Raw genomic sequence first — 10,485 nt, 5'->3', positions numbered from 1 at the left:
TTGATCAGACTTTCCAATCTTTACTAAAGCTGATACTATTGCAGCCACTTTGGGTTTGAAATCCACCTCCCCTGATGACCCCATTCCCCTCTGCACACTTAAAGATGCATTCCTCACATTGCAGCCTCAATGTCATCAGGAGTTAATCTGCCTTTTTCAAATAGTTTCACCCCACTGCACTTAAGCATGCGTTGGTTATTCCTCTTTTTATAAAGCCCAACTTGGCTACTTGGCACTCTCTTCTAACTTCTGTCCAATGTCTTTTCTCTCCTTCTCCATGAAACTGTTGGAAGCTCTTGTCACACCCCTCCTTTGCTAATTTCTTGGGGATTACCACCTCCTAGACCCTTTACAGTGAGGGTTTAGGCCTGGTTGAGGCACCAAGTCAGTATTGGTATCTGTTGTTGATGACCTGGCGCAGATCATAGATTAGGCTTGTATCGGAAACCTTATCCTCCTAGATCTCTCTGCTGCATTTGATACCATTGATCATGCTATCCTGATTCAGAGACTGTCACCGGCGGGTGTCTCTGGCCAGGATCTTGAGTGGTTTCTTTCCTTTCTCTATGATCGATCTCTATCTATCTCTCTTCCTTCACTTCAGCTTCCCTTCCCCTCACCTGTGGTGTGCCCCAGGGTTCTGCTCTCTCTCCCCTTTAATGTATGTATCCAGCCTCTAATCAATCTCTTTCACTCTTTCTGTTTTCTGTGTTATTCCTACACTGAGGACACCAAGATCCTTATGTGCCTTGAACTGGCCCTCCCCTTTACGGCCGAGCGCTGCTGCTCCTGCCTTTCCACAATCCACATCTGGATGGGCCACAACTGGCTCCGGCTCAACGGTGACAAACCGGAGGTTCTTAACGTTGGCGCTCCTCCCGATGTCTCACCTTGGTCTACTGTTTTTTGACTGGCTGCCTCCTACCACCACCTTCCACAGTGGTTTAAAACCTGGGGGTTAAGCTGTCAACCTCTCTTTCCTTGCTGCCCCAGGTGAGCATGGTCTACAAAACCTGTCATTTTAAGTGACAGATTTTGTGGAAAGTGCTTCCTTTTCTTCCTCCTCCACTCCGTCCTCTTGTTTTTTCTTCTTTGATCACATGCTCTTTAGATTATTGTAGCTCTTTTATCTTGCCCAACCTGGTTATCTTCTTCATAGTCTTCAAATTCTGCAAAATCCCACAGCTAGCCTGGCCACAGGGGGCTCACACCTTGCCTCTGCCCGAGTCATTCTCAATCCCTGCATCTGGGTATCTAACTGAGTCAAATTTAACACAGTCTGCATTTTACATCGCGTCTTCTCTAAGACTGGCCCGAGTAGCTGCAGAATAATCTCATCTGTTATATCCCCCCGTGGTCACTCCATTCTGCTGCACGTTGTGCATTTCTGTCACTCGGTTCAAGCACTCCTTTATGGGGGATCCCTCTTTTTCTGTCTCAGTGGTGTAATTCTCTTCCCATCTCCCTCTGCAGCATCCCTAATCATTCGATATTTCGGCACGCTCTTATAATTTTTCTGTTTTCTGCTTGATTGTTCTGTTCGGTTCTTTCTGCTTCAATCCTCAGTCATGACTTCAGTGCCGTGATGCCCAAGCGGGTGCATGTTTGCACTTTGTAAATGTATATAACATAGAAAAGTGGTGCATTAGACAGCACATTGTCTGTGAAAAATTGTTTAAAAAGCCACACCATTTGCAATCAGTTTTGTAGGGCAATTCATGAAAAATTCCAATAGATGCAAGTCACCAACAGTGCACAGGAGCATTTCCCAATACATTTTTATGATGCCTTTCCCCAGAATATATTCAAGTATAAAAGATTTTCACATAAATTTCTATGCTGACGGCACCCTCATATGATTGCATTGCCATATAAGAACATACTCCTGTTGCCCATGATGCCAGTAATTATACCCTAAGAGAACATGTCTGGACTGGCTTTGCCAGTATATGCCTGTACCCATACATAAGAACATACACCCATCGGCTTTGCCATTAAAAATGCCATACCACAATAAGAAAGCATGTTTCAACTGGCTGCTACAATACAGACCAGTCCAGGCACATAATAATACTTATGTTTGCTTCATCATAGACGATCATTTAAAAATGGCATGCCATAATAAGATATTATAGCAAGTCTGGCTGCACCTAAATGCCAGTCGAATCATTTAATAACGCTTGTCATGCCTGCTTTATCATAGATGGCCAGCAAAAAAATGTCATGCCACAATAAGAAATGGCAAGACTGATTGCATCAAAATGGCAGTTTAGCCACATAATAACACTCTTCATGCTAGCTTTATCATGCTTTTAAAGCAAGCATGACATTGTTACATATGATAAGTAACTGATATAGAGATGGTACAAGAATCCAAATTACCAGGTGTGTATGTGTGTTGTAAATTCAATCTACACACAGGGATGAGTTTGTTGATTTTGAATATGATTACAGAAATTAATTTCACATAAAGATCTTTGGGGTGAGGTATCTAAACATCACTTTCTAAGATCAGAATACCATTTTTGAAAAGATTTGGGGCGGGGGGTTCTTTGTATTTTTGTTACAAATTCAAATACAATATGATTTCAAATATTTTATGAAAACCTAAGGGATTATGCAATAAAAGATTTAAATGTGTTTATAAATACACTCGACAAAATTTGAGCTATGAACAAAGATGATCCATGAAATATTGTGCACCATTTATATGGTTACTTCGTGGAGGAATATAGTGTTTACCAAATGCCTAGCCCTAGTGGTGACTCATCTCGGTCGTTCAGGGTTTCACATTTACCCGTACCTCGAAGACTGGCTGGTTCAGGCAGAGTCTCTTCCGCTGGCTCTTCAGCACACAGAAACCAAGATCTGTTGCTTAACTTCGCTGGGGTTCTCTGTCAACTATGCACAATCCTGCTTGAACCCTTCTCAACGCGCTCTGTTCTTTGGAGGATTGTGGAAGATTATAGAGGTTACAGGTGGCAAATTTCAATACCTTATTGAGACTTTCAAAGGAGTACAGGGCTGTCTTATGAAAAGGGTTGGAGTAGTAATCCAGCCTGCTGATAGCCATGGTTGTAATGAGAGTTATGATGATTGAAAGGTAAAATTATCTGGACGTGCTGCCTTTCTTTGCTACCCCAATTAGAGGCAGAGTGAAGTACCCCCCCTGATCCAGCACTGCAGGCTTCGAATGAAGACTCCCCAGGAGTTCCTCAATGGCACTGGAAGCATGTGTCCAGCTCTTGGGAGGACAAGAACCTGCTGATGTGGCCCTTCCATGATGCTCTGCACTGCTGGATGCTCTGCTCCAATTTCACCCATGGGGTACCCTTTCATCTGCCGGGCCATCAGGTGAGAGTCACGATGGATACGTCTCTAGAGGGCTGGTGTACTCACACAACACATCTCCATGCCAGAGGTCTCTGGTCTCAGGAGGAAAATGAGTTACACATCAATGTCCTGGAACTGTGTGCCATGTTCTGGCCCCACAAGTAGTTTCATAGCCAGGTAGTCCGGGTATTTACCAACAACGTGACCACAATGTTTTACATTTGTAAGCAAGGCAGCACCAGGTCCTCTGTTCTGTCGACAGAGGCTCAGGCTCTGTGGACTTGGGCTCTAGCGCACAATCTCTTCCTCATTCGATTCCACCTGCCATGGGACAAAACACTGTGGTGAAGAATGGGATTTTCTGGAAGATCAAGTTTGCCGCAACTTCTGCAGGTGGGGAACTCTGGATGTCGGCCTCTTCCCTACCAAGGCGAACAAGAAATGTCTGGATTTCACCAGCAGATTCCATCATGCAAGGAGCCTAAGGGACAACTTTATGTTCCCTTGGGAGGGGATATTCCTCTATGTATTTCCACTGATCCTTCTCGACCATCGAGTGAGCAATGCTTTCTCAAAAGGGATCAGTGCAACTGATATTGGTGGCCTCGGCTTAACCAAAGCAATTCTGGTTCTCGGATCTCCTTGGCCTCTCATCAGCACCACCCATCAGGCTACCACTGCTCATCAACCTGCACTTCAGATACCAAGGAGCAGTGCTACACCGTGACCCAACTTCCCTTAGTCTGATGGCCTGGCTCTTGCTTTCTTAGAGTTTGGAAGTATACCTTTGCCTCCTGACTGTCAAGATTGTCTGGCTGAGGCCCGGGCTCCCCCCACAGTTTCCTGCTACAAGAGCACGTGGAAGTATTTCTCCATTTGGTGTTCTTGCCATTGGTTCCATCCCTTTTGTGTCCAAACTCAGGATGTCTTGCCCATTTGTCTTTGGCACAGGCCCATCTGTCTCATTCTGCCAACAATTTACACCTTGCTGCCATTTCCAGATTTACGTTTTCTATGGGGACCTTCTCTGTGGTCTCACAAACTCATAAAGGAGCTCTTCAAAGGACTGTTCTGCTTGTTCCCTCCTGTTTGAGACGCTGCTCCAGCTTTGTGTTGGATGTAGTCCTATCCAAGCTCATGGGGCCCACTTTTGAGGATATGCACAAAGCCTCTCTAAAGTTTTTGTCCTGGAAGATTGCCCTGTTGGTTGCCGTCACCTCTGTGAGGTGTTTAGGGGAAATCTGGGCTCTCTTGTACAAACCGCTGTATTTAACTTTCCATAGATCCAAAGTGGTTCTTCGCACAAACCCGAATTTCATGCCCAAAGTTTTGTCTGTCTTCCACCTTAATGAATCTGTGATGTAACCTGCCATGTTGGTTCCCCTTCCTCTCCGGTGTAACAGTCTTTGCATTCTTTGGATTTGGTGCAAGCCCTGTGTGGGGGAAATCCAAGCTCTCTTGTGAAAACCTTCCTATTTGACTTTCCATAGATCCAAGGTGGTTCATCGCACAAACCCAAATTTCTTGTACAAGGTTTCATCGTCCTTCCACCTTAACGAACCAGTGGTGTGACTTGTTTTCTTTGGTTCCCCTTCCTCTCCGGTGAGGTGAGTTGATTTTTAGACCATCCCACAGTTTTCGGTGTATGGTTGGAGATGCTACAGTGGCAAGTCCTTTAGTGTGCCCACTGGGTGCAGTGTTGGAATACTGTCTGTATAGAAGAGGGTAGGGTTGAACTGGGTCTTGTATGTGTTTGGGTACTCTCCTTTGTGCAGATTGCTGGGAGAAGGCCCAATGTTGTGAAGATGTTGTGGTTTGGTTGACTGTGACACAAAACTTTGTGAATGGAAGTGGTTAGGGGTGCCGGAGGCTGTGGTATGTTTGTGGATTCTGCTAACTGTTACATGTTTGCATACATCACTGTGTTAGGGTGCGGGGGTTGGGTCGAAATGCCGCTGGCTATGTTACATTTGTGGATTGTGGTACCTGGCCACATGTTCGCATGCATGGTTCAATTATATTGTGCTGGGTGTGGGCAAGGCCTAGACTCTTGGGTGCATGGCCAAAGTTATGCTGGGTGCCGCTCTGGATGATTTTGGATGCTGAAGGTGCTTTGGAGTGTTTAACGGTACATATGGAGTGCTGTACAGAAATTATAGTGTTGGATGCAGAGGTCTTGGATGTGATTGGTGCATGCTTGTGTGAATATTTCACAGTACCCAATGAGGGAGTGCTGCAAAAAGAACAGTGGAAAGGGAAGAAGGGAAAGGGAAGAAGGACTGTCCCTGCCTTACTGGGACGCGGCCTTCGCTGTAGTTGGGAAAGCGCATGTGCCACATCCTTCCCTTCTGAGCATGGTGGGCATGGAAATGGAACCTTGGGGGATTATCCAATCAGGTGTTCAGGGTGTGGTTCATAGGAAGAGGCAGTACTATTTTTTCCCACTACTCTGTGTAGTGAGGTTGGCAGAGATGGAGAGATGCGCAATGCTGATCGTGGGTGATACCTTTGTGCAAGATCTGCACAGGTATGCCGTGCAAAGAGGTATTGCTGCTAATTTCGGGTTGGAAGGAGTGCAGGCTTTGTCAGGCAGTCTCTATAAGTGCAGTTTCGGCGGTATGGTTCACCTTTGCAGATATGTGGCCTGTGTTGTACAAGTATGTTGTTAGATATGAGATATCTGGACTCTGTCACTACTGTTGATGTTGTCGTGGTGCATTATGGAGGCCTACATTTAGGTCACATGTTGTGTAGACGTTTGCTCCATCACCTGAAGAAGTTGATGAATGCAGTGATGTGGATTTTACCCACTGCCAAGGTGATTTTCTAATGCATACCACCAAGAGGAGTATGGGACCATGCCGATGTCATGTGTCCCCAGCCAGAGCTCGGAAGCTGTCTTATAAACAGAAGCATGTGTGCATTTATGTGCACTGATGGGATGTTCTCAACCCACTAAGAGATAATGAATTTGGAAAATATTCACTGTTTCCATGCAAATGGCATTTCTTTGACCGCCATTGGAAATGTAATTTTCTTTTACACTGTGCAAGAAGCGTTGACCGGAATTCGGTAAAAATGTAAGGCAGAGAAGAAAACAGAAACTCATATAAAGAGAAAAAACAAAAAAGATTCTTTGCAAGTGGCAGGCATCCTGTTTTTATGCAAGAAATGTGTGTACTTGGTTTAGGTTCTTAAGATACATTCAGTGCTGATTTTGTGTGAAATTTTTACGATTTATGTAGGAGATAGGTGAGTGCGGAAAAACATTTGTAGCATTGTTAGAAGGAAAGAAGAGAGTTCCTGTTTGGATACTACAAAGGCTGATATGGGTAAATGAAAACGTTGAAAGCATATACCACTGAAGTGGCACTTGATGGTAAGTGATGGGAGAAAAAAACAGCATGTTTTTTAAGTACGTTATGGACATTCAGTGGCAGATACCATGCTCAGAGGCACTTATAACAGAGTTGTAAACATACTGTTCAAAAAGTATTCATACCTCTACTTTGTGGTGATGGGTGCCCATGTGACCTAATGTGGATGCAGAAATCTTGGATAGCTTTACTGAACTTTGTACTGGAGGTGCTTTCGATTCACACAACACTTGCAGTCTGAATGTGTAAAGGTACATATGAAGTGTTGTGCAGAACTGACAGTGTTAGATGATGACGTCTTGGCTGTGATTGGTGGATGCCTGTGTGAATATTTAACAGTACCCAATGAGGTAGTGCTGGACAAAAAATTGTGGAAAGGGAAGAAGGACTGCTCCTGCTTTCCTGGGCGCCGCCCTCACGGTACTTGGGGAAGCGCGCGTGCCACTATCTGCCCTGCTCAGCATGCTGGCCAATGGGAATGGGACTGTGGGGATTAACCAATCAGGTACTAAGGGTGTGGTTCACAGGAAGGGGCTGTAATACTGTTTTTCATTACTCTGCGTAGTGAGGCGGGTTGACATGGAGAGACGCACTGTGTTGATTTTGGGTGATGTCTTTTTGGTAGATCTGCACAGCTATGCCCAGGAAAGAGACTTTGATGGCGATTTGAGCTTTGGAAGGAGTGGAGGCATTGTGGTGCACTGTCGATGTAGGATGTTCTTCTGCAAAAATGACATAATTAATGCTCGGAATGCTGAGTTTTTCCATGAAATTGTATTTCTTTGGCCAGCATTGGTGATGTTGTTTTGTTTGCCCATCTACAGGAGGGGTTGAAAAGTTTACTGTAACAATGTGAGGAGGAGGAGAAGAAAACAGAAAACCCTATAAAAACCAAACATAAAGGTGTTTCTCTAGAAGCATCTAAAAAAAAGGCTCTTTTCAGAACCACAACTAAAGACAAAATCCCCTACGCTGGTTGCAATTTATTCCCCCACACCCGCACAGCACGAAAGCCACATTAGGGATTTTTAGGATAGTGGGCATGGAAATGGGACTGTGGAGGTTGAGGGAATTGCACAATAACTTTACTGGGTGTGGTGTCTACGCAGAGGAATGTTGTACAGGACTGATAGTGTTACATGGCGAGCTCTTTAATGTGATTGGTGGATGCATCTGTGACTATTTAACAGTATCCAGTGAGGGTGTGCTGGAAAGAAGATAGTGGAAAGGGAAGAAGGACTGTTCCTGCTTTACACACATATTACCGTTTTCAGCATGCTGACCATGGGAATGGGACAGTGCGATTATCGGTACTGAGGGTGTGCTTCACAGGAAGGGGTGTTATTACTTTTCGCCATTACTGTGCATAGTGATCCGGCCTGACATGGTTGCCATTACTTGCAAAGGTAATGTAGCAATGCAGATTTGGTCCGAAATCAATTACAGGTCAAAGCTATGTGGCCCGCTACTCTGTTCTGAAAAGCTACAAACAGAATGCAGAGCAGCTCTGGAGTGTGGCCTTCTGTAGGGCTGCTATGGAGACCTTGCGACCTGAAAAGAAGCCTACATCGTTAAACCAAATACATACATGTGCAATGGCACATTGTGGGGTGTTTGTAATCGTGTACTTTCCCATTAACACTCTGTAGATTGCAGAACATTGCACTTTTCTGCTGTCCGAGGGTTTGGATCGTGTCCGTGAAATAATGGCCCACATGCAGCATGGGTGTGGTTGCATGGTGATTTTGCAAATGTTCTCGATTGTGATGGCTGTCCACAGGACGCGTTTTGGGTGCAATACTTTGTGCGCATGTGCATAGGTGTCTTATGCACACCGTTGCGATCTCTGTACTGCTTAATAGTGCGACACAACTGCACTGATCATATTGGGACAAGCTGGGTGTTTGTAGAGTATAGCAGGTGGGATGTTTATGTGTACAGCTACCTGTAGGATGTAGGTGGTCACCTCAAACTACTTAAAATTCATCACAAGTTTCTTTGCATATGCTGGACAGGGGCGGTGTTACCAGGAGACAGAGGAAGAGATATGCATGCGTGTACTTGTGCAATGGACGAACGTCCACTCCCATAACGAATTATAGGTGGTTCACAAGATGCAGACATGCAGTTCGTACTGGCATCGTATGGATGCCTCCATTGTGATTGCGGATAGGCCGGGCAGGTGCGCTGTCTGTAGGACACCTCCCTTTTGCTTAATTGTGGGCATTCCCACCAGTACTGTGCACTGCTGAGTTATAACAGGATTTTAAAAACGAAGGAAAAGCCACATATACACTCAGCAACAATTTACATATCAACCTTTATTTCCACACATTCATAGACACCATTTGGAAAGGGAAGGGGTTAGCAGAAGTGGATAAATATTGTGGGGAATTGGGGATTTGTACAAGTTGGTCATGAGGGGAGGGAAATTCTATTCCAGGCAATCTAAGGTGCTTGTCATTGCTGCGTAAAAAAATAAATGTCATGGTTATTTACCATTGTACACTGCACCACCTGTGCAATTATCCGACAAACTTTAGTGTGCTAACTACATTGTAGTGACGTTCTGGTGTTAGTACTTTCCAGTCCTTACTCTAGCCATTCGTGCTTTGTTCCTATGTAAGGCAGCAGCGCAGTAAGATTGTTGAAGGTAGACGTCACTTCTCTTGTTGGTGCATTCCGAACAGTGTACTCCCTATGCCTTTGTTCTGTTTCTTTGCTAAGTACACAGTTTGTAGACCTACTCTATTTTCCCTTGCAATTCTCGTACATGGTGCTGTTTGTATATGTTCCTTGTGTTCGCTGAATGGTACTACTAAGTAAGAGAACCTTGGTATTTCTGAGTAGGTTAGATGCCACCTAATGTCCACAACCAGACGCATACTCCGTGACTGCTGTGCGCATTAAGATGGTGCCAGCGGGTTCAGTATGTTGTATGGTACACCTTTACAACCCAAGGTTTCCTAGTAAAAACCTATGAAATTCAGTGAAGAAAACATTGTTAAAGGGACCTTATGGTTAAGTTGCACTAGTAAAAACCTATGAAATTCAATGGAAAAATGTTTTACAAGGACGTTATGGTTACAGATAAAATAGAAAAACCTCAGAAATTCGCCAGTTATGGTAAGCTGAGCAACCATAACTCGCCCCACCACTGTGCACTGCTAAGACTAACACCCAGGACATCAAAGATGACATCACAAATGTCATTGTCATCCCCACTGTCCCATTCCCATGGGTAGCATGCTGAAAACAGTAGTATGTGGCATGTGCGCTTCCCCAAGAACTGCAAAGGGCCGTACCCCAGTAAAGCAGGAACAGCCCTTCTTCCCTTTCCACTATCTTCTTTCTAGCACAACCTCATTTGGTACTGTTAAATAGTTACACACGCATCCACCAATCACATTAAAAAGCTTTTGATGTAACACTATGAGTTCTGTACAACATTCCTCTGCGTAGACACCCCACCCAGAAATGTTATTTTGCAATCGCTTAGCCTCCATAGTCCCATTTCTATGTCTGCCATCCTCAAAAGCCCCAGATGTGGCTTTCGTGCTGTGTGTGGGTGTGGGGGAATAAATTGAAAGCAGGGTAGGGGATTTCGTCTTTAGTGGTGGCTCTTAAAAGAGCCTTTTTTGGCTGCTTCTAGAGAAACACCTTTATTTTTCGTTTTTATAGGGTTTTCTGTTTTCTTCTCCTCCTCACATTCTTACAGTAAACTTTTCAACACCTCCTGTAGATGGGCAAACAAAACAGCATCACCAATGCTGGA

The sequence above is a fragment of the Ambystoma mexicanum genome, chromosome 2q (assembly GCF_040938575.1).
Source record: "Ambystoma mexicanum isolate Mex_15411 chromosome 2q, UKY_AmexF1_1, whole genome shotgun sequence".
Taxonomy (NCBI): Eukaryota; Metazoa; Chordata; class Amphibia; order Caudata; family Ambystomatidae; genus Ambystoma; species Ambystoma mexicanum.
This window is presented reverse-complemented; position numbering follows the sequence as displayed.